The following is a 9,788-nucleotide window of genomic DNA, read 5'->3' as shown; positions in this document are numbered from 1 at the left end:
CACCCTCCTATTACGTCTAGAGAGGAATTCGGGATCACAATCTAGAACCTCAAGAGAAAGAGAGCAAATATATGCTTAAAAATGAATATGAAGAAAATTTAAGTAGTGCTTTTAATGCGCTTTAGTTGCCCTGCTTCCCATCATAAAATACAGTTAATAGATGAACAGCTAAAGGGTCGGCAGACATTCAAAGCCTCTCTAATCTCACTTGCGTTGATATTTTGTAGTTATAGGCAGGGCAACATTAGCTTAATAAATCGTTCAAGTAGCCCAACCTCAAGCACTTCTCAAAGAATTCTTAATATTCTGAAAAAAAAGGGATTTCACGTTAGTGAGTTGGGTATTAAACCAAGTAATGCAGCGAAAATATCTACCTCCAGTGGTGACCGCATATCCGCACCGTTAGAAACAAATTAAGGGAAAAATTAGAACCGATAGAAGTGCAGCTCAAAGCCAAAGTATTTTATTTGGCATTTGGCAGGCACCCTTCACTTATGGAGGAGTGCTTAGCTAAATTCTTCAAAAGAAAAATATATAACATTTGTATGCTGCCAGTACTCATAAGTGGGGCCGAAACTTCACGATGAAAGAAAGAGCTAGACATTGAATTGAAGACTACGTAGCGATTTATGAAAAGGCAATAATACGTGAAAAACTATTGTAGAGAAAAGCAGCAGCGTGCGTTAGAGATCGAACTCGGATTTATGATTTCCAAGCAGAAATCAATAAGAGCGAATAAATTTGCGTGAGACATGTAACGCGGCGCGCAGAAAATCATTTTTCTTTGAGAGCAAGAGAGTGCATTCGTAGAGAAGAAAATATAGCAGGCTGAAAAAGGCAGAGAGTTTGGAAGGGGAAGGGGATACGGAGGTTTATAACGTGCCGGTGGCTATCATCGGGAACTGCTAATTGGAGGTCAATGGAGGGGCTATTTTTGCTTTAGCGGAAGTTGTATCGCCGATGATAATCATGATGGCTCTGGCTAGGGACGTCACACCGGGCCCACAGCCAGGCCGCAAATCTCCTTACCGACCCGTTCGGTGTTTGCCTATAGTCATACGCAGCATGGTGCTATGCTTCGGTCATAATGTACTTGCAGCCATGAACTATGGGGCACACTTCTGTATTTTCACGTATGTACCGAGATTCGATGTGCGGGATATTAGAAAAGATATACGAGAAATAGAGAAGAGCTTAATATTTATAAATGAAAGGTATGAAGAAATGAAAACATCGGTAAACGCCGTAGAAAAATAAAACGAAGACCTTAAGAAACCTGCGTCCAGTCCCTTGCATGCACAGTTAAAACAGCACGAAATTCGACTTCTGCAGAATGAACAGCCACAAGATGTATTAAGAACGAGGGGTCGGCTGTACCGCAAACTGACAAGGAACATGTTGTAGAACTAACAAAGAAGCTTGGCCAGGTCATCAGCATCCCTCTGGAAAATGGGGACATTAAGGAATGCCATCGAGTTGGAATAGCCGGCAACGCTGCCGCGCCAAACATCGTAGTACAGTTTGGACGCAGAGGTAAACGCCATCTTTTCCTTGAAATGGCTTAAAAGCAAAGACTTTCTTCAGAACCGTTGGTACTTGAGCCAAGGGGGCCAATTTATGTTAATGAGCACCTTTCTGCGAAAACGAAGCGATTGTCTCACGCGGCAAATGCGAAAAAAAGTAGCTTGGCCGGAAGTATATGTGGATGCGACAAGGAAAAGTTTATGCCTGGAAAGCAGATGGCATGTCAGTCGTTTCTACTGAACACGCTGATGACCTATCCAACAACGCTTAGACACGGTTTCAGTTGATGTTTTTGCCTGCCTTCGCTGTATATGGTTCTTGGCCCATCTGAAGTTAAAACTAGCGTAATAGAAAAAAACTCCGGCGCTACCCCTCTTCCACCAAAATGTTCCATCAACAGCAAATAAGGAAGATGAACTGACGCTGTTAGTTAACATGTTTCGCATATCTTTTTCTGTTATAGCTCTAACAGAAACAATACACCAAGGATTCACACGTTTTTAACCCGCCTGGCTATCAGCATTTTTGTCCAAGTCGTCGAGATTGTAGAGGAGGGAGGGGGGGGGGGGGGTGTTTGCGGCGTCTCAGTTTTGATGAAAGGAAACATCCTGTGAAGAAGTGGCTGAATTTGGTGCAGTGACTACAGATTATGAGGTGCTTCTATTGCGCACACACATGAGTGTCTATGGGCGTTATACCGGCCACTCACCGGTGAATTCAACCGTTTCCTTAATTTTTTTTTTGAATTTATTTGGCTACACCATGGACAATAAGATAGATCTTTATTTTGGTGCAGATAGAAATTTGAATATGCGCGTTACGACACGCTCCCAAAAGAAGCAACGCAATATCATCGATGCAAATTCCTTTTGGAACGCTATAACAGAACCCATATAGTTACTCATTGTTAAATGAGTTTAACACAAATTGTCAATGCAGATTTTGTCCACTCAAGCAGTTTACGTACTGGTCTTAGCGACCGTTTCGGAACAGTTATGTTAGAGGGCCCCATGAAATCAATACAAAAGGAAAGCAAACAAAATACATACGAGAAGTTAATACAGCCAATCTTTCGTCTTTTCGCCGCGCTGTTGGTTATGAAGAATGAAACTCTGTGCAGAAAATCTTAAAACTTGATTTCCTAATCAGCTGCAAATTCTTCGCTACCGCATGCCTGTCTAAAAATTTTGCTTCCTGAAGAAAAAAAAAAAGAACTCGAGCTCATTTTTGTCTGGGCATCGTTAGAGTGCTTATTTCACATGCATGAAAAATAAAAAAAAATTTGCCGCTAAGAGCTAGGCATGGTGAATATTGAGAAAAAAATGTGCGATTTCATCAGAATTATCTCTTGCAATGCAACGTGCGCAGACCCACAGCGTGAGGATTATTCATATTTTTTCATTTCTTTTTCTGCTCCTTCTCTTATCACCGTAATATTCTAGCCTCGTGAATCATCCGCTTAACGAGTGCAATGCGAGCCTTCGAAGTTCGACAGCTTCATCTGCAGTATCTGCAACAAACCTGTCCCACAGGATGTGTACAGTTTGTGCGTCCACCTCATCAAGAATCTTCTGGCATAATAGAGAACTGTCCTGAACAGACGTTTCAACAAGATACACTGGTCGGCTTGTCTGTAAGCTTCCTTGTTTTCCTTGGCGCAGTCACGCTTCGACACCACACTTCGGATCTTACAGCTTCACTGGACTGGCTTCTGGAGAGACTGTAACCAGACGGGACCCTTGAAACACCGCGTAGAGAATGAACAGATGGCCATCCGGAGGCCACTTCTCGCACCTCTCAGTGTTGATCCCGCAAACACCTTCTTTACCCCACCTGACAAAATCACCCAATTCCACACGCCAGGGTTGCAACATTTGGAAAGTGAGTGCCAAAAGGCCCCCAGGTGGTCGAAATTATTCCGGAGCCCTCCACTACGGCACCTTTTCTTTCTTTCTTCTTTCAATCCCTCCTTTATCCCTTCCCTTACGGCGCGGTTCAGGTGTCCAACGATATATGAGACAGATACTGCAACATTTCCTTTCCCCCCAAAACCAATATTATTATTATTAAAGTGAGAGCACCAGGCAATAGAACATATATATGCGACCAAGAATCCATGAAAGAGAGTTTTCTGTGTCATACTTTGGGCGTGCATGCATATAAATTATCTGACTATGCCTGTTCTTAGTACGTTCCCAATATTTCCAGTATTTCCGTAAGAAGAAATCGTTTTTTCCTTTTTTTTTTCCTAGCATTCAAAATATCCGGAAATTTTACATCTATACTCACAGCAGCCAAGAACCCCAGGTGGTCTAAACTTCCAGAGCCCTTTTCTGCGGCGTCCCTCATAGCCTGAGTCGCTTTGGGACGTTAAACACCCCTATACCATAAACCATCAGGAAGCACGGAAGCCTTACGAATCTGCTATGACATAATCGAATGCCCGTATATCGTTAGACCAAGCGCTGCATCGTTTGTCTAATACGTTGGGGCAGCCTGGCACAATATTGTAGGATGCGCATAAATAGAAGTCGGGCTTCTATTAAAGTGCCATCGCCGAGAGCTAAAACAAAGACAGGCTTGTTAGGCAAGCCGGCGGCGGGCTTGCACGATGACATGATCGCATCGTAATAAGGCACAAACAGACCAAGCCTCTTCCGACGTAGATCGCTTTTTTTTTACCTTCCGGAGCTACTGTGTTAACTTTTTGTGTGTTCAGTTGTGCGTGCGTGCGTGTGTATGCCGCTATATGGCGTTAAAAACTGCGCTGTGTACTTTTGCCGGAAGCGAGCTATGCATCCGGTTTCTTACAAAGTCATAGCTTTCGAATGTCGATCAGATTTTTTGAAAGCGGGGGACATTGAATGAAACAATTGCGACCATTACCACTTCCCTCTTGTGCGCTGAAAACCTCACTGTATTTTCGAGCACTCAGAACGAGGACGTATGAAGAGCGTAAAGGTATAGGCGAGGCATATACATAGGCAACGTTAGGAACTGCTTTAGTTCTCTGCTTTCTCTCAAGGGGACAACTGAATTTGATCTAAAGGTTACCTTCGCATCTAACGTAAATAGTCACGAGTATAGTGCACTGTCAGTGATTAGTTGACATGGCACGAAGCTACGCCATCTGGTAAACATAAGTGCAGAATTAAGGCATAACATATGTGTCCTCCTGTCCACTGCATGAACCTGTTCTATCCAAATTCTGCACTTCCGCTAAGTCTGCCTGAAGAGGTGTGGCCTCTAGTGGATGCCCCATCACAGTCTGAAATACCAAAGCCATTAGGAATGTTACCTCCCAATCCTACTGTCATACTTTGAAAACAATACTCTGCACATCGCAGAAAAGATAAATTGCTCGCCTGCTAAGATAGAGCGCTCACCAACATTTGAAGCAATTAAAGATGACGATGATTATCGATTTTTGTGCTGGGAGGGCATCTGTGGTCGAAGAGCGCCATGGCACAAGATATTTTCGAAAACTCAAGGTGGGGTCGATGACACATGGTTTTCTAAGCATTTCACCCCAGATAAGCCGAGCATCAGGGCAGGGGAAAGATTGCACCCATTGTATCGCCTGTGGGTACTCGGCGGTACTGGGTTTCGAACCCCGCACCTCCCGCATGAGAGGCGGATGCTCAACCATTTGGTCACCGCTGCCGAACAAAGAAAATAAAGCACGAGCATGTTGTTCTGTACATCATGGCTGATGGGCAACAGGCAATATCTGTTGTCGACTCTGGTTTTACGGCAGGTGCCTGCTAACGGGAAAAAGGGAACTCTGAAACGAGAAAAAAAGTGTTAAAGAATACATACAAGGTTTTTTCAACAACTCTTCAAATCGGCAATTTGTTGCTTTGTTCCACGACCCCTGGCAGCTCCCGAATAGCACGTAAATGATCACGTCAAATATGTTATCTAGGAAGCAGTGTGAGACACAGTTCCCGGGTTCGAACCCGACCGCGGCGGCTGCGTTTTTATGGAGGAAAAACGCTAAGGCGCCCGTGTGCTGTGCGATGTCAGTGCACGTTAAAGATCCCCAGGTGGTCGAAATTATTCCGCAGCCCTCCACTACGGCACCTCTCTCTTCCTTTCTTCTTTCACTCCCTCCTTTACCCTTCCCTTACGGCGCGGTTCAGGTGTCCAACGATATATGAGACAGATACTGCGCCATTTCCTTTCCCCCAAAAACCAATCATCATCATCACTGTGATTTCGCCAGTGTTGGGTTTCAGAAGCAGGGCTCGCTAAACGCAAAGAAGCTAACGAATGATTTCGAAGAATAACTATTCCAAAACACATTCCCCAGTGCGTTTACCAGCGCGTGCATAAGGTTACTCCGAAAACATACGAGCACCGCACAAAGCACTTGCACTTGTTTGAAGTACCTTTCCTCTCGCAAGGTTTTAACCAATCTAATGGCAATAGGTTCGCTGACCCCTATGGTGAGAGCAAGGGAGAGAAGAAGACGCTTCGGCGACGAAGCGCCTTTCACCCGGCTCTTCAGCGCGAATAAGGCGCAAAAAAAAAACACACAGATAAAGATAAAACCATTCGTACGGAGAGAGAAACGTGCGCAACTTCCTTATGTTTTCTCTTTTTCTACTTTCCTTTTTTGCGCCTCTCTGCGCGCGTGACACAAATTACTGCGGATGGTCGTTGTTTGAACGACGCTAATGGACGTCGCCGGGAGCCCATTTTCGGCAATTTCTCTCCGCGGCGACCAGTGCTGCGGACAAAGGACGCCGGTTCTCACGGCCAACTCAAGCGTGACTGGACACGGTCCGCACGAGTGGTCGTTGATTGACGCGCTATTGGCCCGTCACGGGCGCGCCCGCAAAACTGAAGGAGCCGCGACGGTTGCGCGAGCTCGCTTCCTTGTTTGGGAGGCGTTCGGCAACCTGTAAATGCGATTTGTTCGCCCCGATAACGCATCGAGTTTTCGCGGTGGTTACTATTGTTAGAATGGTGGATCTCGCGTGGATCTCTCGGCCGTCGCTAGTGCTCTGCTGACGCGAGGTCGTTGGACGGAACAACTTAGCGCGTGGGAAATACACGCTTGCCTCAAGACTCAACGGAACTCTGTTTGACACTATTAAGTTGATGCTGTGAGTCTGCGCCATAAACTGCCGAAATCCTTTGCACCGTTGTGAGGGAGCGCTTGCTTCCCATATACACGATGATACTATGGAAGGCGAAAATTGCATGTCCGGGGACAGCGCTGTTTTGTGACAAATAAAGCACTTACCTGCTGTCGTTGGACAATGTCAAGAGATTTGGGAAACACCTGAGTGACACCGCGTCTATTTCCTGCTGCCTGCATATGGATGTGCCGAATGTATACGCGGGACACTTGTACACGGAAGACACAAAGCAGTTCCTTGTCCTTGGCTTCTCGGTATACGATGGTACGTCGATCATGCAACACGAAGTCGATGAAAAATCACGTCTCGGTTACCTTGCAGTGTCCTTGTCAGACTTCACTTGTGAGGTAATATGCATAATTATACCGCGTGCATTGTTTGTATCCTTACACAATCCTGCACTTACGTACCGGCATGTCGTTCGCCGACCAAACGCAATTTTGAAGCAAGGCTTGGAAGCATGACCTGACAGGTTCGTAAGCAAAATGTTTTAAACATCAAAGCAATTCTTTAGCATGCAGTGGGCAGGTATAATTCGTAACTGAGAGGAGATTAAACCCATGACCTTTTCTTCGCTGTGACTTGATTTTAGTGTTTAAACAGGTCAGCCTTGGCCGGTTATTTTTTTTTTTTGCAATTGTAGATCTCGTTGCAGGAAATAGGATATCAGTGTGAGCGGAAAAATTTAAGAATAAAAAAAATGCCTGTTTTATTACAAAAATTACTCTGAGACGATAAAAAAAAACGAAAAATAAACTGTCCCTGCCCGTAACACTAAGTATAGAGTCCAATAATGGTGTTATTGCGGGATTTTCGCTTTTCAAATCAGTGGGTTCACGTTGCGGTACTCACCAACCATTCACAAAAGTCGCCACTAGTAACTGCGCGTTATTTCTACTGTTTTCCCCAGCTGAGTTGTTCACAGCATAAAAAACGCAGGGATATTGACAGAACCAAAGTATTTGCCATCTGTTACCTGTGCACATCCGTTACACACTTTTATTTAGGCCTAATAACTAACATAAAATATTCACTAAGTTTATTGCGAAAGTTTTTCCCGATCCCACTGGAAACGCTGCCGGAATCATTGAGAACTTGATTCAGGTGGCAAACTGGGCGTGTTGAGAACCGTCGAGAATCATTGGGAACCAACCAATTTCCCAGCAGGAATGTCTCGACTAATTCATTTTTTCGGATAATATAAAAGAAAGCTCACCAAACCTTCAATTTATATAATAGCACGTGTGCCTGGTGCAATAGCCGCGATCTCATGTGCAAATATTGTGTGATTCGATTCGAAGTGTGCAGCGCTTTCGCATGCAGGACTTTGCTTTTTAGTGGCCTTGCTGGTAGCGTTTATTATCTTAGATTTCGTACTCAACGCAGGTAGAACTCGTGCTGCTCATACCCCAAAGCGTCAACAACTTCCAGCGTGCTTCCCCCCCCCCCCCCCCCCCCTACCTGCTAAGCCGCCGCAACAATTTTGCAGAGCACTCCAGATATAAGCACGACTATATTACAAGGTGTAAGGCTGAAGGTAGAGCAGTCATGGCGCGAACACATTTAATCGCGAGATAGATTTTAATTTTCCGACAATTCTATTGTTTCAGTTGATGAAAAAAAAAAGTTAACCTCGCCATGCAAATTGAAGGTTTAGTGAAACACCTGAAATAGAAGCAAAGCGGTTTCTGAATTGAGACTGGCGCCAGAGTGATGGGATGAAGTTTAACATGTAGGTGTTAAGCAAATAGTTATTCGCAACGAAAAATTATGTTCACGACACAATTGCCATCAGTTGCTTATGTCAACGCATGCGTAAGGTTTCAGTCGCTAACAATTTAATACTAACAACTCGTACAAAGGACGATCCAACTTTCTTTAAACATTCAGCTCTTATATTTCCCGAAGGAAGAATGTCTACCTCATTTTTTCAACTTGGAGCTCGCTGTACGATACACAAAACCTTTGCCAATGCAATCGAAGTTGGCGACAAAGCAAACCGTGACTTTCGGACGAAACAGCCTCTCGAACGAAATACATAGCCGACTACTTGATATCTCTGAAGGTAACTCGAGCGCCGTAATATGGTTTCATTGGGGGGAAACGCTGCCATTTCGTAAACTCTAAACGGTGGCCGCCTTGCACATGGACGCTGTAAACTTCAGTGTCCCCGTCTTGTGTCCAGCAATAACCCTGCTTCGACAAGATGCACTTCTACCCTTAAATCGCCCACGTTTTCGTCTCGTGTCCGGAATGCTCACATCTTTTCTTCTGCTTTCTCTTCTTTTTTTTGCTCTATGGAAACAAAGCTAAGGAAATTCCAACTCCTCCGCTGTGACGAAACAGAAGAATGCAGCGTACAAAAATACGGGACTCGTGACGCTCTTGAGACAATTCCGTCGGAGCCGGGATCGCCCTGGAACGCGGCAGTGGCAGTGACGACGACGAAGTCGACTGTGCGCCGCTACGTATGGCCTGGTTTATTCAGGAAGGCGGCTTCAGGCGTGAAAACTAAAAAAAAAAAGAACACAAAAAGAACTTCGAGGAGGAGCGAGTCGCTCCTCGAGTAGCTCCCGGTGAAGTGGAATGCGGATGGAGAAGACCGCAGATGCTTTTAGAAGAGATGGCGCTGCCGGGATGCTTCTGGCGATGGAAGAAAAAACTTGCGCATAAAAGTTGTCCCCCTGCACCCGCGCCGGAGGAATACATTTTGTGCCACTGTATTTCTTGCATTTTAGCAGAGGTATCCAGAGCGCCTTGCACTCTGGCACGCGGCTTGAAGTTAGTTGCTTGAGGACCTCGGTATGCCTCTTGTGCTGAATATTCTACGACTCGGCTTGGGGCATCCTGGATCACCGTACTCGCGCTGTTGCAACCCTGTAGCGTTCAATGAAGCGGGGTTCGCTGCGCCTTCTCCCTCCCTCCAGTGTCTGCGCTCCACTTCGAGCTGGGAGCTCTGCTAGAGCAAGTCACACCTACCAACTTTACATGCGCACACTCACACACAGGTAAAAATACTCAACAAAACCAAGGCTCGCTAAGGAAGGCTTATCCTTATTTCTCTCGTAAAACGCCTGGATAAAATAGTGAAACTGCCTTGGGCGGTTTTTCTCCGGG

Source organism: Amblyomma americanum, chromosome 4, assembly GCF_052857255.1.
Source record: "Amblyomma americanum isolate KBUSLIRL-KWMA chromosome 4, ASM5285725v1, whole genome shotgun sequence".
NCBI classification, from domain to species: Eukaryota; Metazoa; Arthropoda; class Arachnida; order Ixodida; family Ixodidae; genus Amblyomma; species Amblyomma americanum.
This window is presented reverse-complemented; position numbering follows the sequence as displayed.